Source organism: Salvelinus namaycush, chromosome 8, assembly GCF_016432855.1.
Source record: "Salvelinus namaycush isolate Seneca chromosome 8, SaNama_1.0, whole genome shotgun sequence".
In the NCBI taxonomy this organism is placed as follows: Eukaryota; Metazoa; Chordata; class Actinopteri; order Salmoniformes; family Salmonidae; genus Salvelinus; species Salvelinus namaycush.
Genome location: NC_052314.1, coordinates 50,071,430 through 50,097,805, shown reverse-complemented (window position 1 = coordinate 50,097,805; position 26,376 = coordinate 50,071,430). Strand labels below are relative to the sequence as shown.

The 26,376-nt window shown below is 44.4% G+C and overlaps 1 protein-coding gene across 6 annotated transcripts in view; it reads left to right on the top strand.

Moving 5' to 3' along the window:
* The window catches only part of LOC120052780 (catenin alpha-2-like), a 654,154-nt gene that overhangs the window by 503,036 nt on the left and 124,742 nt on the right, over positions 1–26,376 (top strand). The gene's annotated exons all lie outside the window — the stretch shown is intronic.

Below are 26,376 nucleotides of genomic sequence, written 5' to 3'. Positions count from 1 at the left end.
CACACACACACACACACACACACACACACACACACACACACACACACACACACTTCATATCTAACATCTAACTGTTGGTGACTACCACCTACCTCTGCGAGAGAAATATGGTAGCCGCATCTGCAAATTAGAAGGAAAAGCCTTGTGTTCATTCCAGAATTCTTTGACCCATCCACTTGTATTGATTCAATTTTTATTTATTTTACCTTTAATTTTACCTTTAAATGTGGAAGCAAACGAAGGGATGCTGTCGACGACAGGTGTTAATTGGTGTAGCGTAAGATAACACTTGTATGTACAGATGTATGAACTTCCATTGGACATCAAAGCAAAATTTGTTTTACCTACCTAGCTACAGTACATGTTAGTTATATAACATGTGAAATTAGATGGTGATCCGTCCATAAAGGACATCTCTTGGTATAAAGTATATTTGAATGAGACAATGAGAGATGTTGATCACCATGAAATGATTCATCTCGCTGGTAGAGAAGTGATTGATATCTGCATTTTCCTCTGTATCCTTTTAATTTCCCAAGAAATAGTTCTCATTGAGAAAATTGCATTCGCTGCAATTACTGCAGCTTTTAAATCCGAATCCTTTTATCATTTAACTCTGTACAGCTCCACACGCACACCATAAAATACACACCCGCCCCATCCCTGTTCCATTCATAAGTCTCTTAGTGACATTGCTCTTAACCCCTTTGGCTCCACCCGCTTTGCATTCTGTTGAGCGGGACAGGTCACCCAGCCTGCCAGCCCGCAAGGGAGTTCTGCATAAAGGTAATACGGCATTAGCAGGTCAGAATGAATATGCAGTGCCCTGCCCACTTTATGCTAGCCTAAAAGCCACTAGAGAGAGACTGCCTGGCCCTTGTTCTTGTGTACAGGTTAATGCTTTTACTGTTTGCTACAGTAAGAGACTGAGAGGCTGAGAGTAGCACAGGCGAGGAAAACGACTAAAGTTTGACTTTGAAGGATAAAGTGTGCATCCCAAATGGCTCGCTATCCACTATATAGTGTACTACTTTTGACCAGGGCACAATGGGGAATAGGGTGCCATTTAATACAGAACCTATGTTAACTTTCTTTATCTTAATTTACTTGAATATGTAAAGTATGTACAGTGTGTAGTTATTTGGTGTATTTGGATATTCAGTGCATGGTAGCTCTAACCCAAACCTAATTTATACCAGCATGTCACCTTTGCAACTACAGGGAAACAAGACTCTAGATTACCTTTAGTCCACACACAAAGACGAATGCAAAGCTGACCACTATCCGCCTGATTCCTGCTTACAAGCAAAAACTCAAACAGGAAGTACCAGTGACATGCTCAATTCGGGAGGGGTCTGATGAAACGGATGCTAAGCTACAGGACTGCTTTGCTAGTACAGGCTTGAATAGGTTTTGAGATTCATACGATGGCATTGAGTAGTTTACCACATAAATCACCGGCGTCATTAATAAGCGCATCGATAACGTCGTCCCTGCAGTGTACGTACATATCCCAACCAGAAGCCATGGATTACAGGCAACATATGCGCTAAGATAAAGACAAGTTACACGTTGTTCGTAACTTGTTTTGTACATAATGTTTCTGCTACTGTCTCTTATGACCGAAAAGAGCTTCTGGACATCAGAACGACGATTGCTCACCTCAAACTGGATGAAGAGTTATTCTTCAATGAGTCGGACGGGAGGGATATAATACAGACCCCCGACCAGGCCCAGATCCCCATTATTTGCTGGAGAAGGAAATGCAGATTTCGCAGAAGGGGATCAGGGTAACTTGTGAGGATCAGGCGATGAGTGGCTAATCTGCCCATGCCTTCCACCCTGCTAGCTAACGTTCAATCGTTGGAAAATAAATGGGACGAACTGAAACACGTTTATCCTGCCAACGGGATATTAAAAGCTGTAAAATCTTATGTTTCACCGAGTCGTGGCTGAACGACGACCTTAAGAACGTACAGGTTGCGGGTTAAACATCCTTTCAGTAGGACAGAACAGCAGCCTCTGGTAAGACATGGTGCGGGAGCCTATGCATCTATGTAAACAACAGCTGGTGCACGATATCTAAGGAAGTCTCAAGGTTTTGCTCGCTTGAGGTAGAGTATCTCATGATAAGCTGTAGACCACACTATCTACCTAGAGAGTTTTCATCTGTATTCTTCGTAGCTGTCTACATCCCCCCACAGACCGATGCTGGCACTAAAACTGCACTCAATGAGCTGTATACCACCATTAGCAAACAGGAAAATGCTCATCCAGAGGCGGCGCTCCTAGTGGCCGGGGACTTTAATGCAGGGAAACATAAATCAGGTTTACCTAATTTCTATCAGCATGTTAAATGTGCAACCAGAGGGAAAAAAATTCTAGACCACCTTTACTCCACACACAGAGACGTTTACGAAGCTCTCCCTCACCCTCCGTTTGGCAAATCTGACCATAATTCTATCTTCCTGATTCCTGTGTACAAGTAAAAATTAAAGCAGGAATCACCACTGACTCGGTCTATAAAAAGTGGTCAGCTGAAGCAGATGCTAAATTACTGTTTTAGGACTGTTTTGCTAGCAAACACTGGAATATGTTCTGGGATTCTTCCGATGGCATTGAGGAGTACACCACATCAGTCACTGACTTTATCAATAAGTGCATCGAGGACGTTGTCCCCACAGTGACTCAAAGTACATACCCCAACCAGAAGCCATGGATTACAGGCAACATTCACACTGAGCAGGCTGCTTTCAAGGAGCAGGACTCTAACCTGGAAGCTTATAAGAAATTGTCCTATGCCCTCTGACAAACCATCAAAGGCAAAGCATCAATACAGGACTAAGATCAAATCATACTACACCGGTTCCTACGCTCTACGGATGTGGCAGGGCATGCAAACTATTACAGACTACAAAGGGAAGCACAGCCAAGAACTGCCCAGTGACACGAGCCGACCAGACGAGCGAAATAACTGGCAAGTGTCTTCATTGATATTTACAACCTCTCCCTGTCTGTAATACCTACATGTTTCAAGCAGACCATAGAACACTAAGGTAACCTGCCTAAATGACTACCGACCCGTAGCACTCACGCCTGTAGCCATGAAATGCTTTGAAAGGCTGGTCATGGCTCACATCAACACCATTATCCCAGAAAACCCAGACCCACTCCAATTTGCATACCGCACCAACAGATCCACAGATGATGCAATCTCAACTGCTATAATGAATGCTATTCATTGACTACAGCTCAGCGTTCAACACCATAGTGCCCACAAAGCTCATCACTAAGCTATGGACCCTGGGACTAAACACCTCCCTCTGCAACTGGATCCTGGACTTCCTGATGAGCCACCCCCAGGTGGTAAGGGTAGGTAACAACACATCCGTCACGATAATCCTCAACACGGGGGCCCCTCAGGGGTGCGTGTTCAGTCCCCTCTGCACGGCCAGGCACGACTCCAACACCATCATTAAGTTTGCTGATGACACTACAGTGGTAGGCCTGATCACCGACAACGATGAGACAGCCTTTAGGGAGTAGGTCAGACACCTGACCGTGTGGTGCAAGGACAACAACCTCTCCCTCAATGTGATCAAGACAAAGGAGATAATTGTGGACTACAGGAAAAGGAGGACCGACCACGCCCACATTCTCATCGACGGACTGTAGTGGAGCAGGTTAAAAGCTTCAAGTTCCTTGGTGTCCACATCACCAACAAACTAACATGGTCCAAGCACACCAAGACAGTCGTGAAGAGGGCACGACAAAACCTATTTGGCATGGGTCCTCAGATCCTCAAAATGTCGAGAGCATCGAGAGCATCCTGACGGTTTGCATCACTGCCTGGTATGGCAACTGCTCGGCCGCTGACCGCAAGGCACTACAGATGGTAGTGCGTACAGCCCAGTACATCACCGGGGCCAAGCTTCCTGCCATCCATGACCTCTATACCAGGGGGTGTCAGAGGAAGGCCCTAAAAATGATCAAAGACTCCAGCCACCCTAGTCATAGGTGGTTCTCTCTGCTACCGCATGGCAAGCGGTACCAGATCGCCAAGTCTACGTCCAAGAGGTTCCTAAATAGCTTCTACCCACAAGCCATAAGTCTCCTGAACAGCTAATCAAATGGTTGCCTATGCATAGTCACTTTAATAACTCGACCTACATATACATATTACCTCAATTTCCTCGACACAGGTGCTCCCGCACATTGACTCTGTACGTTGACCCCCTGTTGACCCCGCTATTTTTATTTACTGCTGCTCTTTAATCATTTGTTATTCTTATCTCTTACTTTTTATTGTATTTTTCTTCAAACTGCATTGTTGGTTAAGGGCTTGTAAGTAAGCATTTCACTGTAAGGTCTAAACCTGTTGTATTCAGCGCATGTGACAAAATAAGATTTGATTTTGATTTAATTTGATTTGAGCTGTTGCTTTCAAGGAGTGGGACAGTAACCCAGACGCTTATAAGAAATCCCGCTATGCCCTCTGATCAACCATCAAACAGGCAAAGTGTCAATCCTACTACACTGGCTCTGACGCTCATCGAATGTGGCGGGGCTTGCAAACTATCACAGATTAGAAAGGGAAACCCAGCTATCAGCTGCCCAGTGACACGAGCCTACCAGACAAGCTAAAAGCTGTCTTCAAGGCAAGCAACACTGAAACGTGTGTGAGAGCACCAGCTGTTCCCGACGACTGTGTGATCACACTCTCCGTAGCTGATGTGAGTAAAACCTTTAAACAGGTTAACATTCACAAGGCCGCATATGGATTACCAGGACGCCTACTCAGAGCATGCGCTGACCAGCTGACAAGTGTCTTCACTGACATTTTCAAATGATCCCTGACCCAGTCTGTAATACCTATATGTTTCAAGCAGACCACCATAGTCCCTGTGCCCAAAACTGCCAATGTAACATGTCTAAATTACTATGGCCCCATAGCACTCACATCTATAGCCATTAAATTATTTGAAAGACTGGTTATGGCTCACATAAATACCATCATCCCAGACACCCTGAACACACTCCAATCACATACCACCCTAACAGATCCACAAATGATATAATCTCTATTGCACTCTACACTAGACCACAGCTCAGCATTCAACACCATAGTGCCCTCGAAGCTTATCACTAAGCTAAGGTCCCAGGGACTGAACATTCCCCTCTGCAACTGGATCCTCTGGATCCTGGACTTCCTGATGGGCCGCCCCCATTTGGTAAGGGTAAGCAATAAAACATCCTCCATGCTGACGCTCAACACGGGGGCCCCTCAGGAGTGTGTGCTTAAACCCCTCCTGTAGTCCCTGTTCACCCACTACTACTGGCCATGCACGACTCCAACACCATCTTTAAGTTTGCCGACGACATAACAGCGGTAGGTATGATCACTGACGCCGATGAGACAGCCTATATAGAGGAGGTCAGAGACCTGGCAGTGTGGTGCCAGGAAAACAACCTCTCCCTGAATATCAGTAAGACAAAGGAGCTGATCGTGGTCTTCAGAAAATAGAGGGCAGAGCACGGGTCGAGAGCTTCAAGTTCTTCGCTGTCCACATCACTAAGGATATGTCATGGTCCTAACACACAAACACAGTAGCGAGACGGCACAACAATGCCCTGGAGGCTGAAAAGATTTGGCATGGGCCCTCAGATCCTCAAAAAGTTTTACAGCTGCACCATCGAGAGCATCTTGACTGGCTGCATCACCGTTTCATATGGCAACTGGCACTGCCTGATATAAGACATCTATACCAGGTGGTGTCAGAAGAAGGCACAAAAAATTGTGAAAGACTCCAGCCACCCAAGCCACAGACTGTTCTCTCTGCTAGCTCACGGCAAGCGGTACCAATGCACCAAGTCTGGAACCAACAGGACCCTGAACAGTTTCTTCCCCCAAGCCATATGACTTCTAAACAGGACATTGAAATAGCTAATCAAATGGATACACAGACTACCTGCATTGACCCTTTTTTGCACTAAAACTCTTGAAATTTACTCGGACACACAATAGACTCTACCCACACGCTCACGCATACTTAAACTGACACCCCAACACACACATACACACCCACCACACACACACACACACACACCACGTAACATGCACACACAAGCATGCTGACGTCACACACACTTTCACACTCACCAAATACGTTGCTGCTACTGTCTATTATCTACCCTGTTGCCTAGTCATTTTACTCCTACATATATGTACATACAGTTGAAATCGGGAGTTTACATACACCTTAGCCAAATACATTTAAACTTAGTTTTTCACAATTCCTGACATTTAATCCTAGTAAAAATTCCCTGTCTTAGGTTAAAATAATAGTACAGAGAATGATTTATTTCAGCTTTTATTTCTTTCATCACATTCCCAGTGGGTCAGAAGTTTACATACACTCAATTAGTATTTGGTAGCATTGCCTTTAAATTGTTTAACTTGGGTCAAACATTTTGGGTAGCTTTCCACAAGCTTCCTACAATAAGTTGGGTAAATTTTGGCCCATTCCTGCTGACAGAGATTGTGTAACTGAGTCAGGTTTGTAGGCCTCCTTGCTCGCACACACTTTTTCAGTTCTGCCCACAAATGTTCTATAGGATTGTGGTCAGGGCTTGTGATGGCCACTCCAATACCTTGACTTTGTTGTTCTTAAGCCATTTTGCCACAACTTTGGAAGTATGCTTGGAGTCATTGTCCATTTGGAAGACCCCATTTGCGACCAAGCTTTAACTTCCTGACTGATGTCTTGAGATGTTGCTTCAATATATCCACATATTTTTCCTGCCTCATGATGCCATCTATTTTGTGAAGTGCACCAGTCCCTCCTGCAGCAAAGCACCCCCACAACATGATGCTGCCATCCCCGTGCTTCACGGTTGGGATGGTGTTCTTCGGCTTGCAAGCTTCCCCCTTTTTCCTCCAAACATAACCATGGTCATTATGGCCAAACAGTTCTATTTTTGTTTCAACAGACCAGAGGACATTTCTCCAAAAAGTACGATATTTGTCCCCATGTGCAGTTGCAAACCGTAGTCTGGCTTTTTTTATGGTGATTTTGGAGCAGTTGCTTCTTCCTTGCTGAGCGGCCTTTCAGGTTATGTCGATTTAGGACTAATTTTACTGTGGACATAGATACTTTTGTACCTGTTCCCTCCAGCATCTTCACAAGGTCCTTTGCTGTTGTTCTGGGATTGATTTGCACTTTTCGCACCAAAGTACGTTCATCTCTAGGAGACAGAACGCGTCTCCTTCCTGAGCGGTATGACGGCTGCGTAGTCCCATTGGTGTTTATACTTGCGTACTATTGTTTGTACAGATGAACATGGTACCTTCAGGCGTTTGGAAATTGCTCCCAAGGATGAACCAGATTTGTGGAAGTCTAAAATGTATTATATTTATTTTGATTTTCCCATGATGTCAATTAGCCTATCAGAAGCTTCTAAAGCCATGACATAATTTTCTTGAAGTTTTCCACAGTCAACTTACTGTATGTAAACTTCTGACTCACTGGAATTGTGATACAGTGAATTATAAGTGAAATAATCTGTCTGTAAATAATTGTTGGAAAAATGACTAGTGTCCTGCACAAAGTAGATTTCCTTACCGACTTGCCAAAACTATAGTTTGTTAACAAGAAATGTGTGGAGTGGTTGAGAAACGAGTTTTATTGACTCCAATCTAAGTGTACAGCATGTAAACTTCAGACTTCAACTGTAGCTACCTCAATTACCTCGTACCCATGCACATCGACTTGGTACTGGTACTCCCTGTATATATAGCCATGTTATTTTTACTCCAGCCCATCTGGCAGGGTAGCCTAGTGGTTAGAGCGTTGGACTAGTAACCGAAAGGTTGACAAGGTACAACTCTGTCGTTCTGCCCCTGAACAGGCAGTTAACCCACTGTTCCTAGGCCGTCATTGAAAATAAGAATTTGTTCTTAACTGACTTGCCTAGTTAAATAAAGGTAAAATAAACAATATACTGAATTGCCCTATAGCCAATCCCTTTCTGTGACTAGCAATAATGCCACGGTAGTGCCAGCAGCTGGGTTAAGGCCAAAGGGATGAAACAAAGTGAGAGACAATGTGGGCAAAAGAGAACTAAAGAGAGGGGTGGAGAGAGAGGCTGAATATGAAATTGTAAAAATAGCATCCCAGCTGTTCCAAAAGTTGATTAATAGTCCTAATTGGGGAAAGAGAAGGGCTGATTGTGCGCTGAGCTAATATCCTCAAATGTCTCGCCTCGCCGAAATGACTATTCCCCTGATAGCCAGCTACTGCTACAGGTTGCGTCCCCATTTACAACCTATTCTCTATATCGTGCCCTACGTTTGACCAGGGCCTATAGCGCTCTGGTCAAAAGTAGTGCACTATTAATGGAAAAGGGTGCCTAGAGACGTGCCATGTGTTCCTAGCCTTGTCATCCTGTTTGTTATGAATGCCTGTTGTCAAGTTACTTCTTCACCGGGGCTCGCTCCCAATCTTGACTGATGGCTGATCGCAGGGCTCCCCCGTGGCAGCAGCGCAACAAATGCTACAGTACCCGTTCATTATAATGGTTATTTTCTGGATTAATTTTGCTGTTTGTTTATATTGCATGGAAATTGGAATCAGAGGAACAGCTGTTTCGTATCAAGACAGATGGCTCGTTGATTAGCCATACGAGAGATGCAAAATCACTGTCGTCTATAAACTAAAGTGTATGTGTTATTTTCTTCTGTACATTCTACAGTAGATCAATGTATGTGTTGATCTTTGCATTCTATTGCCTGGTAACAAGCACAAAATGATGACTTAGGTTGGTATCAGTCATTCTGTTAGTGTTTCACTTCCGACAGATAACTAAAAGACAATTCAAGTCGAATACATAGTAAAGCTGTTTAACTTAAAAATGCTTCCATAGTGACAAGTCACAGTATCTAGCTGACTGACAATGACAATGGCCCCCACACTGCTGTCAGCGTGACAGGTATGGTGTCAAACGGTCAGTCGTTAATGCTGTCAGCAGTCGTTTTGCCCTCCAATGACTCTCCCCCCGCCACTCGCTTGGGCTCCATCGCCACCTGATAATAACCCTGTGGCGTTGCTTCTACGGGCGGCGTTCTTGAGGCCTGACCACGGGGACCCGAGCCTGCCACCAGAAATGACTGATAAGAAAGGGAAGGAAGAGGGTGGCTGATAGACTAGCTCACAACACTCTTAAAGGCCCAATGCAGCTTTTTTTAATATAAATATCAAATCATTTCTGGGTGACAGTTAAGTATACTACATCACCAAAAGTATGTGGATACCCCTTCAAATTAGCGGATTAAGCTATTTTAGCCACACCCGTTGCTGACAGGTGTATAAAATCGAGCACACAGCCATGCAATCTCCAATCTACATTGGCAGTAAAATGGCCTTACTGAAGTGCTGGGTGACTTTCAACGTGGCATGACAATAGGATTCCACCTTTCCAACAAGTCCGTTTGTCAAATGTCTGCCCTGATAGAGCTGCCCTGGTCAAATGTGATGTGGAAATGTGTGGCTCAGCCTCGAAGTGGTAAGCCACACAAGCTCACATAACTGGACCGCTGAGTGCTGAAGCGCGTAGCGCGTAAAAATCGACTACTCAGTTGCAACACTCACTACCGAACTCCAAACTGCCTCTGGAAGCAACCTCAGCACAATCACTGTTCATCGTGACCTTCATGCAATGGGTTTCCATTGCCGAGCAGCCGCACACAATCTTAAAATCCACATGCGCAATGCCAAGCGTTGGCTGGAGTGGTGTAAAGCTCACTGCCATTGGACTCTGGAGCAGTGGAAACGCGTTCTCTAGAGTGATGAATCACTCTTCACCATCAGGCAGTCCGATGGATGAATCTGGGTTTTACCTGCACAGAGCCCTAACCTCAACCCCATCGAACACCTTTGGGATGAATTGGAACACCTATTGCGAGCCAGGCCTAATCGCACAACATCAGTGTCTGACCTCACTAATGATCTTGTGGCTGAATGGAAGCAATTGCCCGGAGCAATGTTCCAACATCTAGTGGAAAGCTTTCCCAGAAGAGTTGAAGCTGTAGCAAAGGGGGGACCAACTCCATATTACTACCCGTGATTTTGGGAATGAGATGTTCGACGAGCCGGTGTTCACATACTTTTGGTCATGTAGTGTACATTACTGTAATAGATTTCCATTAAAATGGCAAAAATAGCTTTTTAGCAAAAACATATTTCTCAAGACTGTCTGGGAGTGGTCTGAGTGGGGAGGGGAAAACTGAAAATTAGCTATTATTGGCAGAGAGGTTTGGAAGTCTCATTTTATTCGTCTGTTAACCAGTTTACCGCATGGTGATGTCAGCACGGAAAGCCGAAACTCGGATGCAAACCTGCTGTGTAGATTGTATTTTCAACTAGCAACTATTAGGAAATAACACTGATCACATTTTTTTCACACTTTTACAGTGTTAGTTTCATCAGCTGTTGTACAATATGATATAAAACACAGGAAAAAACAACATTTTGATTGCACTGGGCCTTTAATGTCTGCACTCATGGACTGCTGGAAAATCCATCTCCAGCCATCATCTACTGTCCTGTACCTTGCTGGTCCACATGCTGTATGTATTATCAGCCACGATGCACCTATCTAGTCTACATCAGCTGCGCCCAAGCCATTAACTGATATGGTGTTATTACACATCCTGCATACATGTTTGGGTGAATAGGACTATTGGTGAGTTCAGCCATAGTGTAGGGGCTGTAGTAACTAGCCAGTGGGGCAATTTACCATAAAAAACCTTTCTAGAAAGACTGCACAGGCAGACACATTCCAAACCAAGGCTTTCCAGTGTCCTCATTGGGTGGTTATCCTCAAGCCCACCCGTATTGCCACACTTGTTGCTTGGGCTGCTACTCCTCTCTATTTTTACTAATTATTTGCCACTTGTCTTACAAAGAGCTAAAATGACTGGGTATGCTGATGATTGCACACTCTACAAATCAGCACCTACAGCCACTGAGCTCACTGAGACTCATAGCAAGGAGTTACAGTCAGTGTCAGAATGGGTCATTAACAATTAACTGGTGTTAAATACATCTAAAACCAAAAGGATTGTATTTGGTTTAAAGCGTCTTAGACCTACAGGAAACCTCAACTGGAGATGTGCATAAAGGGTGTGACAATTGAACAAGACTCCCAGGAGTGACATTCCATGGTCCGTTATCATGGTCAAGTCATATTGACAAAGTTGTTGTGAAGATGGGGTGAGGTATGTCTGTTATAAAAAAATAATATGTTCTGTGTTTTTGACACAAAGATCCACTGTGCTAGTTCTTCAGGCTGGGATCTTGTTCCGTCTTGACTACTGTCCGCTAGTGTGGTCAGGTGCAGCAAAGAAAGACCTAGCCAAGCTACAGCTGGCTAAAAACAAAGCAGCACGCCTTGCCTGCACACACGGAACTAACATCAACAACATGCATGACAGTCATTCGTGGTTGAGGACAAATTGACTACTTCTCTTCTAGTCTTTTAACGAAACATTTATGTGTTGAAAAGTCCTAATCATTTGTATAATATATTTGCAGACACTTCAAACAGACATACACAACCCCCCAGACACGCTGCTATGGGTTTCTTCACGGTACCCGAACCAAAAACAGATTTAATGTGTTGTTCAGTTACTGTGTGTATAGAGCCATGTCATCATGGAACGCTCTTCCACCAGGTCCCTTCCCCTCAGGAATGATTTATGCTTATTCAGAGCAATATCCCTGTAATGCTTAGAGAAGATCTCATGTCAAGTGTTATTGAAGTGTTGTGGTTGCAGGTTCACCTGCCTCATCTAAAGCCTGTTCTGTTGGGTTGTTGCTATAGGCCAGCAAGTGCTAACAGTCGGTATCTAAATAATGTGTGTGAAATGCTTGATAGTGTATGCGATGTACACAGAGAGGTCTACTTTCTTGGGGATCTTATTAAATACTGTTTTTCATCAAGATGTCTGCTCAAGAGGAAGCTTCTCACTGTAACCAGTGCCTGTAATCTGGTTCAGGTTGTTAATCAACCTACCAGGGTGTTTAAAAACACTACATGAACAAGATCATCCACATGTATTGATCACATTCTTACTAGTAATATAGAACTATAGTTGCTATATCCAAGAAATCCAAAGTTCCAAAAGCTGGGCCTAAAATAGTGTATAAGAGTTTTCCACAACAATACAAAGGATTTTTGCTGCGACTCTTATGTGGATGATGTTAAAAAAAAATATGTGTTGGTCTGATGTGATTAATAAGGAGCATCTAGATGCTGCAATTGATGAATTCATGAAACTGCTTCTTCCAATTATTGATAAACATGCACCTTTTAAGAAACGGACTGTTAAAACTGTAAAGGCTCCATGGATTGATGAGTAAATGAAAAACTGCATGGTTGAAAGAGATGGGGCAAAATGAGTAGCAGTAAGTCTGGACAAACATCTGACTGGCTGACTTACTGCAAATTGAGAAAATGTATGTGACTAAACTGAACAAAAACAAGAATAAACTGTATTATGAATTATTATTATTATTAGATTAATGCTATAATCATGATATCAATGAGTAGTTGAAATTAAATGATGGACAAAGACAAGTTAAATTCCATCTTTCATTGAATCAGATGGCTTATTCATCACCAAACATTTGATGTTGCCAATTATTTTAATGGTTACGTCATTGGCAAAGTGGCAAACTTAGGCAGGAAATGTCAATAACGAACAGTGAGCCATCGTATTCATGCATAAAAAAACTAATAATGATTGAAATGCATCGAAAGGTTGAATTTTGTAAAGTTAGTGTGGGAGAGGTGGAAAAATTATTGTTTTCCATCAATAATGACACACCTCTTGGCATTGACAACTTAGATGGAAAGCTACTGAGCATGGTAGCTGACTCTATAGGTACTCCTATCTGTCATATATTTAATCTGAGCCTAAAGGAAAGTGTTTGTCCTGGATGGAAGCCAAAGTCATTCCGCTACCCAAAAGTGGCAAAGAGGCCTTTACTGGTTCTAACAGCAGACCTATCAGCTTGTTCCCCAGCTCTTAGCAAACTGTTGAACAAAACTATGTTTGACCAAATACAATACTATTTTTCTAATTAATTAACAACAAACTTTCAGCATGCTTAAAGAGAAGGGCATTCAACATGATTGGTTGAAAGAAATGCATAATAAGAATATTCTGGGAGCTTCTTTTTGTTAGATTTCAATGCAGCTTTTGATATTATTAACCACAACATGTTGTTGAGAAAATGTATGCGTTATGGCTTTTCAACCTCTGTATTATTGTGGATTGCCATATTGTGGATTGAGAGCTATCTATCTAATATAACTCAGAGGGTTTTCTTTAATGGAAGCTTCTCTAATGTCAAACATGTAAAGTGTAGCACACCGCAGGGCAGCTCCTCAGGCCCTCTACTCTTTTCTATTTTTACTAATGACCCGCTACTGGCATTAAACAAAACATGTGTATCCATGTATGCTGATGATTCAACCATATACTCCTCAGCAACCACAGCTAATGAAGTCACTGAGCCCTTTAACAAAGAGTTGCAGTCTGTTTTGGAATGGGTGGCCAGTAGTAAACTAGTCCTGAACAACTCTAAAACTAAGAGCATCGTATTTGGTACAAATCATTTCCTACGTTCTAGACTCTAGACCTCTAGAATCTGGTAATGAATGGTGAGGCTGTTGAACATGTTGAGGAGACTAAATTACTTGGCGTTACCTTAGTTTGTAAACTGTCATGGTCAAAACATATAGATTCAATGGTTGTAAAGAGGGGGAGAAGTCTGTCCGTAATAAGGAGATGCTCTGCTTTTTTGACACCACGCTCCACAAAGCAAGTCCTGCGGGCTCTAGTTTCGTCTTATCTTGATTATTGTCCAGTCATATTGTCAAGTGCTGCAAAGAAAGACCTGGTTAAGCTGCAGCTGTCCCAGAACAGAGCGGCACGTCTTGCTCTTCATTGTAACCAGAGGGCTAATAGAAATACGATCCATGCCAGTCTTTCTTTGTTAAGAGTTGAGGAAAGACTGACAACATCACTTCTTGTTTTTATGAGAAACTTTTTAAAGATCCAAATTCTTTGAATAGTCAGCTTACACACAACACTGACACATGCCCTTACCCCACCAGACATGCTACCAGGGGTCTTTTCACAGTCCCCAGGACCAGAACAAATTCAAGGAAACACACAGTATTATACAGATTATTATACAAAGTATAATACAGCCATTAACACATGGAACTACCTTTCATCTCATATAGCGCAAGTGAATAGCATACCTGGTTTAAAAAACAAATAAAGCAACACCTCACAGCACAACGCCTCTCCCCCGTGAGATCTAGTTGTTGTGTGTATGTACTGACATGTATGTTTAACCGATAGATGCACACACACAAGCACACTACATGTTTATGTTTTTAAATGTATGTAAATTGTAACGTTTTTTTCTCTGATTATTTATTGTTTTTGTTATGTGTCAGACCCAGGTAAGACTAGCTGTCGCCGTCGGCGGCGGCTAGTGGGAATCGTAATAAATAAAATAAAGCAAAAATCCTCCTCTTCTCTCATTTCTCATCCCCCCCTCCCCTCGTCCTATCTTCCTACCGCAGTTGCCTGATATCAAATATGAGCACTATTACTTAATTTTCATTTGCACAGGCTGTTTTGTCTCTCTCTGTGGCGCCCCGGACGTTTATCCATATGATTGCTCCTGACATTTTAATAAGAAACTTTCTGCCACTGACCCCCTCGGCACACACACACACACACACACACACACACACACACACACACACACACACACACACACACACACACACACACACACACACACACACACACACACACACACACACACACACACACACACACACACACAGCTCCTGCCATCTGCACTGAATCACAAGTGAGACGGGGGAACGGGGGAATACGACTCCAAACCACCCCGCCAATGTTTTCCCTTTCATAATTGGATTCTCTATTTTCTTCCTTATAATTGCATATTTGTTTTTAGCTTTTTTGATGTACTTTATTTCTCTTGTCGTAAACAAACGGGGAACAGGGGTAGGGTTGGGGGGAGGCAAGGGGGTGGGGGTTAAAGTAAATCATCGCCAATGTAAAAATCTGCATTCCGCGCACCGACCTCTTACATAACACTGATGAGTCAAACATTCTGCATCGCATTGAAGAGACACAAACACACACACAGACACACTCTCTCTCACACACAAATGCACACACACATGCCGTACACAATTACACACGCGCACACACAAACACACACACACACACAGACACACACACACACACACACACACACACACACACACACACACACACACACACACACACACACACACACACACACACACAAGGGATCTTTGCGACAGTTCTCCATCATCTGTTTTGTTGTGTCAGAGCAGGTGTCTGATTCAGAAAATGAACACAGTTTCTCTCCACCATTAAAAAAGGAAATGTGTAAAGCAAACGCTAATCTCCATTTTTGAAGATCACACGGCCCTCTGCTTATCTGCAAACAGCCCAACGGATATTCATCTCTCCCAGGTTTGTTGGTTAACTAAATATGCCGTCCAAATGATTTCACAGCATTCCTTTCAACGCTTTTATCCAGCGTTAGAGTTAGGTGTGAATCGCAGTGGGTTTAACTGGGCTTCTAACTCGATGTATGGATGACAAGATAGAAGAGAGGTAGAGGATTAGACAGAGAAGAAGGGGAAGAGAGGAAGGGGAGAGAACAGGTATTTTATAATACGTCAAACTTTTTGGTAGACGCTCAAAGCAATTTGAGCTAAAACACTCATTCTCTCTTTTTGGTGTTTCCAATTGTCCACTCGCTGTTTTCGTAGTCTGAGCAGGAGAAATCAGAGGCGCACTCCACTCTTTTTTCCTTTCCAATTTACCAGCAAAATTACATGACTCTAGCTCAGATTCCATCCACTACACAATAGACATCACAGTATTCAAGGGAAGGCAGACTGGAGTCACTGCAATTGTGTTTTATCCGTATCACCCATTTCATATGATGATATGACATCAGGACATAGGTCAAAGGTGGCTAATGGACCAATAACCTTTTCACAATACTAAACTGAGTCCGAGATACCATAGTTGATGCTGGAAAAGACAATATGAAAAATAAAATCTATCCGAGCCAGAACGGTACAGTTCAGTTTAGGTCGGCACGACAGTGTGATAGAGTCTGCGTAGTCCAATGACTCTGGCATTTATACCGACATAACTTCCAACACCAACTCATGTCTACGGTGATACCATGCGACCACGCAATATATGATACCAGGCATGATATATGACTTTAATTATCCAAATGTACAATGATATACTGTGTACCATCATTTTGGCAATCACACTAGTAGAGTAGAAGTAGTACTAGAGCAGTAGAGTAGTAGTGGAGTAGTAGTACAGTTGTAGTGCCTTCTCCAAATAACTTATGGGGAGGAGTGGTAGTGAAATACAGGAGGAGGGTTGGATTGAAAGAGATGGCAGAGGAGAGAGAGAGAGAGATGGGGGAGTGTCACGTTCCTGACCGGTTTTCTGTTATTTTGTATGTGTTAGTCGGTCAGGGCGTGAGTTTGGGTGGGCAGTCTATGTTATGTGTTTCTATGTTGGTTAATGGGTGACCTGATATGGTTCTCAATTAGAGGCAGGTGGTTTTCATTTCCTCTGATTGAGAGCCATATTAAGGTAGGTGTTTTCACATTGTTTGTTGTGGGTGGTTGTCTCCTGTGTCTGTGTATGTTGCGCCACACGGGACTGTTTCGGTTTGTTTGTTCGTTCGTTTGTTCGTTCGTTTTGTGTAGTCTGTTTTTCCTGTTCGTGCGTTCTTCATTACATGTAAGTTCTTACGTTCAGGTCAGTCTACATTCGTTTTGTTATTTTGTTTAGTATCAAGTATAGTTCGTTTTTTGTCTTGTTTAAATAAATCATGTCAAGTTACAACGCTGCGTTTTGGTCGAATCCCTGCTCCTCCTCTTCAGATGAAGAGGAGGAGGAATTCCGTTACAGAACCACCCACCGAACCAGGACCAAGCAGCGTGAGTTCGAGCAGTGGAATACTAAACAGGAATGGACATGGGAGGACGTGTTAAACGGCAAGGGTTGCTACACATGGGAGGAGATCCTGGCTGGAAGGGATCGCCTTCCATGGGAACAGCTGGAGGCAGTGAGGAGAGCAGAGGCAACCGGAGAGAGGAACCGAAGATATGAAGGTACGCGGCTAGCATGGAAGCCCGTGAAGAAACCCCACAAATTTCTTGGGGGGGGGCTAAGAGGTAGTGGGCCGAGGGCAGGTAGGAGACCTGCGCCCACTTCCCAGGCTAACCGTGGAGAGCGGGAGTACGGGCAGACACCGTGTTACGCAGTAGAGCGCACGGTGTCTCCTGTACGTGTGCATAGCCCGGTTCGGTACATTCCAGCTCCACGTATCGGCCGGGCTAGATTGAGCGTTGAGCCGGATGTCATGAAGCCGGCCCGACGCATCTGGCCACCAGTGCGTCTCCTCGGGCCGGCTTACATGGCACCAGCCTTACGCATGGTGTCCCTGGTTCACCTACATAGCCCGGTGCGGGTTATTCCACCTCCCCGCACTGGTCAGGCGACGGGGAGCATACAACCAGGTAAGGTTGGGCAGGCTCAGTGCTCAAGGGAGCCAGTACGCCTGCACGGTCTGGTATTTCCGGCGCCACCTCCCCGCTCCAGTCCAGTACCACCAGTGCCTACACCACGCACCAGGCTTCCAGTGCGTATCCAGAGCCCTGTTCCTCCTTCACGCACTAGCCCTATGGTGCGTGTCTCCAGCCCAGTGCCTCCAGTTCCGGCACCACGCACTAAGCCACCTGTGCGTCTCCAGAGTCCTGTACGCACTGTTCCTTCTCCCCGTACTCGCCCTGATGTGCGTGCCCTCAGCCCGGTACCACCAGTGCCGGTACCACGCACCAGGTCCATAGTACGTTTTGAGAGTCCAGTGTGCCCTGTCCCTGCTCCCCACACTAGCCTGAAGGTGCGTGTCCTTAGCCCGGTGCCTCCAGTTCCGGCACCACGCACCAGGCCTACAGTGCGCCTCATCCGGCCAGAGCCATCCGTCTGCCCAGTGCCATCTGAGCCATCCGTCTGCCCAGTGCCATCTGAGCCATCCGTCTGCCCAGTGCCATCTGAGCCATCCGTCTGCCCAGCGCCATCTGAGCCATCCGTCTGCCCAGTGCCGTCTGAGCCATCCGTCTGTCCCGAGCCATTAGAGCCGCCCGTCTGTCCCGAGCCGTCAGAGCCGTTAGTCAGTCAGGAGCCGCTAGAGCCATTCGTCAGTCAGGATCTGCCAGAGCAGCCAACCAGACAGGATCTGCCAGAGCCGCCAACCAGACAGGATCTGCCAGAGCCGCCAACCAGACAGGATCTGCCAGAGCCGCCAACCAGACAGGATCTGCCAGAGCCGCCAACCAGACAGGATCTGCCAGAGCCGCCAACCAGACAGGATCTGCCAGAGCCGTCAGCCAGCCATGAGCGTCCAGAGCCGTCAGCCAGCCATGAGCGTCCAGAGCCGTCAGCCAGCCATGAGCGTCCAGAGCCGTCAGCCAGCCATGAGCGTCCAGAGCCGTCAGCCAGCCCGGAGCTGCCAGTAATCCAGAACTGCCCCTCAGTCCAGAGCTGTCTCTCTGTCCGGAGCTGCCCTTCAGTCCGGAGTTGCCCCTCTATCCTGAGTTTCCTCTCTATCCTGACCTATCTCTCTGTCCTGAGCTACCTCTCTGTCCTGAGCTACCTTATCCCGGTGCTGCCCCTTATCTCGACGGTACCCTTTAAATTAAGTGGGTGGAATAGGAGGGTGGTCATTCAGAGGGGAATACGGAAGCTGGGATTGACTATGGTGGGGTGGGGACCTCGCCCAGAGCCTGAGCCACCACCGTGGTCAGATGCCCACCCAGACCCTCCCCTAGACTTTTGGTGGTGCGTCCGGAGTACGCACCTTGAGGGGGGGGTTATGTCACGTTCCTGACCGGTTTTCTGTTATTTTGTATGTGTTAGTCGGTCAGGGCGTGAGTTTGGGTGGGCAGTCTATGTTATGTGTTTCTATGTTGGTTAATGGGTGACCTGATATGGTTCTCAATTAGAGGCAGGTGGTTTTCATTTCCTCTGATTGAGAGCCATATTAAGGTAGGTGTTTTCACATTGTTTGTTGTGGGTGGTTGTCTCCTGTGTCTGTGTATGTTGCGCCACACGGGACTGTTTCGGTTTGTTTGTTCGTTCGTTCGTTCGTTCGTTTTGTGTAGTCTGTTTTTCCTGTTCGTGCGTTCTTCATTACATGTAAGTTCTTACGTTCAGGTCAGTCTACATTCGTTTTGTTATTTTGTTTAGTATCAAGTATAGTTCGTTTTTTGTCTTGTTTAAATAAATCATGTCAAGTTACAACGCTGCGTTTTGGTCGAATCCCTGCTCCTCCTCTTCGGATGAAGAGGAGGAGGAATTCCGTTACAGGGAGGGTGTCATGTCCTGACCATAGAAAGCCTTTATTTTCTATGGTAGAGTAGGTCAGGGCGTGACTAGGGGGGTTAGTCTAGTTTATATTTTCTATGTGGGGTTCTAGGTTGTTTTTTCTATGTTATAGTTTGGTAATTGATGCCCAATTAGAGGCAGCTGGCTATCGTTGTCTCTAATTGGGGATCATACTTAAGTTGCATTTTTCCACCTGTGGATTATGGGATATTGTTTATGTTTAGTTGCCTGTTAGCACTGCATTGTCGTCACGGTTCGTTTATTCTTTATTGTTTTTTTTCTTCTTCTAAGTTTCACTTTCTCTAATAAAATATGTGGAACTCTACGTACGCTGCGCCTTGGTCCATCTCTACACACGAACGTGGGGGAGAGGGAGAAAGAGACATTCAGTCATTTTGGTAATTAACGTATAATCTATTGTAACTTTGGTAATTTATACTTGAAGAACTTTAGAATAAATGTTAATATATGGATCTGTGTCCATATTGTCTATGAGTTTCTAGTGGATAGACATAGATATGGTTCAAGAGAAAATAGCTTATTAATGAGAAAAACATGTAATCAGCAATGCCATTATTTTCAATTAACTCTGCAGTTTTTCCAACTATTGACTTTTTTCACAACTGCCACAAGTTTGGTGCCAAAACATTAACAACAAAGACACAATGACATAGTAAAATAAATAAATGTGGAAACCCTTATATTAAACACCAATGCTGTTCACTAAGTTGATTGTTTATATTTAGGATAATGTTTTACAGCTTTGTCAATCTATGTTTGTATCATCTTATTTGATGATTTAATGTTTTTTTTACATGTGATAAGGCCACATGGAGGGCCAGAGATAATTACAGACACCTGTGATAATCTGGAGTACCCAAAAAGGCCACTAGTTGGAATACATTCCCCTCAAAACTCGAAATTTACCAAAATTCTGGTAGTTTACTGGTAAACCTCGAAAGTTACTAGTAATATGCTCTGCCTTTGCAACCCTACATAGAACAAGAGAGTGCAGATGGACAAGAGAGAGATATGGCTGAAAGATTTAAGTGGGAGACCTGTGGGGTTTGGGCATTGGGAATGCTGTTTGGTGCAGAGAGGAGAGAAGGAGAGAAGGAGAGGAAAATCACTCTACTGTATCATCCCTTCTTCTTTCAGTCTCAGTCTAACACCTCAACATAACTTTTAGGCATTGCTCAATACTATTTAATCTAACATGTACTAATTAACATGAATATTATAACATCAAGTGGTGGTTTCTTGGACACAGATTCCGTCTAATCCTGAACAAATTTTCAATGGATATACTCCATTTTCAGTCCAGAGTTAGTCTTACTCTGTATCTGGGACACTGCCTCTATGTATACAGATATATATGAGTTTATTCCAACATGATATATATATATTGTATGGTTGATATACAGATAAATGATGAAATACACTGCTCAAAAAAATAAAGGGAACACTTAAACAACACAATGTAACTCCAAGTCAATCACACTTCTGTGAAATCAAACTGTCCACTTAGGAAGCAACACTGATTGACAATAAATTTCACATGCTGTTGTGCAAATGGAATAGACAAAAGGTGGAAATTATAGGCAATTAGCAAGACACCCCCAAAAAAGGAGTGATTCTGCAGGTGGTGACCACAGACCACTTCTCAGTTCCTATGCTTCCTGGCTGATGTTTTGGTCACTTTTGAATGCTGGCGGTGCTCTCACTCTAGTGGTAGCATGAGACAGAGTCTACAACCCACACAAGTGGCTCAGGTAGTGCAGTTCATCCAGGATGGCACATCAATGCGAGCTGTGGCAAAAAGGTTTGCTGTGTCTGTCAGCGTAGTGTCCAGAGCATGGAGGCGCTACCAGGAGACAGGCCAGTACATCAGGAGACGTGGAGGAGGCCGTAGGAGGGCAACAACCCAGCAGCAGGACCGCTACCTCCGCCTTTGTGCAAGGAGGTGCACTGCCAGCGCCCTGCAAAATGACCTCCAGCAGGCCACAAATGTGCATGTGTCTGCATATGGTCTCACAAGGGGTCTGAGGATCTCATCTCGGTACCTATTGGCAGTCAGGCTACCTCTGGCGAGCACATGGAGGGCTGTGCGGCCCCACAAAGAAATGCCACCCCACACCATGACTGACCCATCGCCAAACCGGTCATGCTGGAGGATGTTGCAGGCAGCAGAACGTTCTCCACGGCGTTTCCAGACTCTGTCACGTCTGTCACATGTGCTCATGTGCTCAGTGTGAACCTGCTTTCATCTGTGAAGAGCACAGGGCGCCAGTGGCGAATTTACCAATCTTGGTGTTCTCTGGCAAATGCCAAACGTCCTGCACGGTGTTGGGCTGTAAGCACAACCCCCACCTGTGGACGTCGGGCCCTCATACCACCCTCATGGAGTCTGTTTCTGACCGTTTGAGCAGACACATGCACATTTGTGGCCTGCTGGAGGTCATTTTGCAGGGCGCTGGCAGTGCACCTCCTTGCATAAAGGCGGAGGTAGCGGTCCTGCTGCTGGGTTGTTGCCCTCCTACGGCCTCCTCCACGTCTCCTGATGTACTGGCCTGTCTCCTGGTAGCGCCTCCATGCTCTGGACACTACGCTGACAGACACAGCAAACCTTTTTGCCACAGCTCGCATTGATGTGCCATCCTGGATGAACTGCACTACCTGAGCCACTTGTGTGGGTTGTAGACTCCGTCTCATGCTACCACTAGAGTGAGAGCACCGCCAGCATTCAAAAGTGACCAAAACATCAGCCAGGAAGCATAGGAACTGAGAAGTGGTCTGTGGTCACCACCTGCAGAATCACTCCTTTTTTGGGGGTGTCTTGCTAATTGCCTATAATTTCCACCTTTTGTCTATTCCATTTGCACAACAGCATGTGAAATTTATTGTCAATCAGTGTTGCTTCCTAAGTGGACAGTTTGATTTCATAGAAGTGTGATTGACTTGGAGTTACATTGTGTTGTTTAAGTGTTCCCTTTATTTTTTTGAGCAGTGTATATTCGATCAGACTCAAGGCTATAGCACACTGACCAATGGGAAAAGTCCTGAAAATCAAAAACACTTATTAAAGACTATTAACGAGGAGGCTAAAGTTCATTAAAAGTCCTAGATTAGTTTATTGGCACAGGGGGAGATGGATCATTAACTAGGAGAGCACTCCCATCTCTCTCTCCGAATTTCATGCTCAGGTACCCCGCAACCCAAATGAACACGGCACATTGATTGCAATACGGAAGAAGTCTCTTTCCTACTCTTTTCCTCGAACAAATGGCTGCGTTTCAAGCACAGTGTAGAAAAAATGTTTTGCAACGTGAAACCAAATCTGAACTTCTCACGGGACACAAGAACCGCCACAGGCCAACGGCCGCTGACCGATTTGGTCAATTAAAAAAATCTGCCCCCCCCCCCCCCAAAAAGCTATGTCCTGCTCCTTCCCTGACTTTTCCTAAATGTTCATTTGTCCCGAATTTTGAAAATCACAAATTCCACACCTATTCCTAACCCTCCGAGACAATGTGCTGTAGGATGCTGGTATGCAGCCAGGCGCTACAGCGTCTCTCTCTCTCCTCACTGATCGAATGACAAATGAATGAATGGGTGATAATTGTGCACCTTACTTCACCGCTGAATTTAAATTAGGCCTAACTGAACGATAAGGAGGGTGAAGCGGTTGATTTAATTTCGAAAGACAATAGTAGAATGATGAGTTTGTGTTATGCCTGTTTATCAGCAGCAAATAATTTGACCACGCGCCTTGGGGGTTGATACCATTCTGTTTTTATGTTTTACTTTGTAAAAATAAGCTGTTTGATTTACTATAACTCTATTACTAATCACATGTATTGTAAGGGAAACGAAAACATGCTACGTGTTGCAGTAGGCATTTAGAAAAATGCTAAACTTATCCTTGACTCTATCCAGCGAAGCAAACAATGCCAGCCCGCTGAATGAATGACAAATGGATGGAATGGACGATAATTGTGCAAGTTACTTCACAATCCAATTTAAATGAGGCCTAACTGAATGATAAGGAGGGTGAAGAGGTTGATTTAATTTTGAACAACAATAGTGTAATGATGAGTTTGTTATGCCTGTTTATCAGCATTGGCAATCATGTTAATAATTTAACCGCGCCTTGCGGGTTAATACCATTCTCTTTTATTTTTTCCTTTAAAAAAAAGAAGCTGTTACATCACTGTTTTATTTACCGTAACTCTCTTACTAATCAAATGAAAACATGCTACATGCTACATGCTACAGTAGGCCTTTAGAATAATGAGAAACATATACTTGATTCTGTCCAACTTGTGGAGCGGGCAACAAACGATGCCAGTCAGCCTGCACAGCCGGCGAAACTACAGCTAAACTATACCTAAACGTATTTCACACATAATAAGAGTTTGCCTATAGACACGATTAAATTGACAAGAATCTGATGAGTGACAATATTAGGCCTATCTGTTGTCAAATTGTACATGAAGAGACGGGTGAAATTTGCAGATGAGGGGAACGGACCATCGCTTTATCAAATCCTCCTTCAGAGTCACATGCAGGTAAAACATTGTGATTTTCATCTAGTGTCAGAAAGAGCATATTCTGGAGTTTCGATGACACGTAGCCTTTGTCAAATAACTGTCATAATATCAGAGGTGCAGCTCTATTTCCAAGTGTCACTTTTTCCAAGAATATCCGTGCTGTCAATGCATTCATCACATGACCGCGCGCTCGGCAGCATTGCTCTGGTTGCTAAGCAGAAAATGTGAATATTCTATTTATTTATGCAATTCATCCTTTACAATTGTTCATGCACTGATGCTTTTGTTTAGGAATACAGCAAATCATTTCACCTGTCACCTGGCTGGTTCTATTATTATTATTATAATATTTTTTTTCACTTCTACTTTGTCAAACGAAGCTGTAACTGGACTTTATCGATTACTTTAACTCTACTACTAATCGAATCGACAAATAAAGTTGATCAAATGGATTACACGGTCATGTTTTTATTGTAAGGGAAAACAGGAAACTAGGCTATAGGCCTGTGTTTTTTTTCTAGGACTTTGTAGAATTATACAAAACACGTCCTTGACTCGATCTGAACAAATACCTATTGTTTCTATTCTTGTATTGATTTATTTTCCGTCAATATTTCTTCAAGCAATTCATCCTTTGTCGTTTATAAACTATTTACCAAGCATCGGTGCTTATGTTTGCAGCACCTTGTGGGTTGATATGCATCTGGTCCATATGTTAAAAGGGTCGCCCCGGCAACGTTCTCCAGCGGGTACTTATAGGCTGAAAGGCCAGGTGGTTGTAGTGTTAAAACATTTCCCACCTGTTGAACACAGGATTTTGGCTAAAGCTGGGTTTCTTATGTAGGCCTGTCATGTCCTACAGCTCTTGGCCGGCTTCTAGTATGTCTCCCAAATGGATCCCTATTCCCTATGCCATGCACTACTTTTGACCGGGGTCCGTATGGCTCTGGCCAATAGTAGTGCAGCAAAATATCAATTTGAGGAGGCAGACTCCTAGTCTCCCCTCAAAGAACCAGAGTGATGGATTAAAACCGCCACAAGCCATAATTCATCATTACTGTCCCTCCGCTGTGGCTTGGCAGTTAAGATTTTAATTGGTCGGTGGATGGGGTGAGTGTGTGTGTTTCACTGTCTAATGTGTGTGTGCGCGCGCTTTCGGGCGTGTGTGTGGGAATGCGCATGACTGACTGATGATTATTGCTGGTTAGGAGCCAAATGCCCTTGCCAATCACCGGCACCCCCATATCTCCCTCGCTGCCCCTCTAAATCTGCAGTTCTTTAACACCAGGAACGCGGTGCAATAATGTTTTCTTTATAGCCTAATTATGAACGATGGCATCAGAAACTAAAGTGAAGTCCCCACCGTAGTTGCTCATTCATTCAAATGGCTTCAGTCTGATAGTCGTGAAATTAAACTTCACAAGACTAGTCAATTGACTCCTTTGAACTGCTACTCCAAAAACATTTAACTGGATGGGAGTTTGTGTCTGTCTGTGTGTGTGTGTGTGTGTGTGTGTGTGTGTGTGCGTCTGTCCTTCCTTCCGAGTGTGTGTTTGCGTGCTTGCTTGCCTTTGTTAGCCTCCAAGGGTCCATATGCTCAAGTCCTTCTCTTAGTAAGATAAAGCACATGTCTACTGTCATTGTACTGACTCTATACCCACTAGTCTGTTTCACTGTCCGATATGAAGAGACTGTGAATACCATCAGTGTCCATTTAGCAGGGGAAAAGACTGTGTTCCTTGCCAGTTTGGCAAAACGATTCCATAAACAAATATATAAGTCGGAAAGTGCTGCCCTCGTAAAAGGTCTCATGGGGAATATAACACCTCGTGGGCAGCCATTTTACTATTTTACGACCCCCTGCTGCTGCTGATCCTCTCTTTCTGTTTGCTCATCTCCCCCTCTCTCTGTCTCTCTGTCCCTCTTCCCTCGCTTTCTCTCTCTGTCTCTCTGTCCCTCTGTCCCTCTGTCTCTCTGTCCCTCTGTCCCTCTCCCCTCGCTTTCTCTCTCCTTCTCGCTCTCTGTCTCTCTCTGTCTCTCTGTCCCTCTCCCCTCGCTTTCTCTCTCTGTCTCTCTGTCCCTCTCCCCTCGCTTTCTCTCTCCTTCTCGCTCTCTGTCTCTCTCTGTCTCTCTGTCCCTCTCCCCTCACTTTCTCTCTCTGTCTCTCTGTCCCTCTCCCCTCGCTTTCTCTCTCTTTCTCGCTCTCTGTCTCTCTCTGTCTCTCTGTCCCTCTCCCCTCGATTTCTCTCTCTT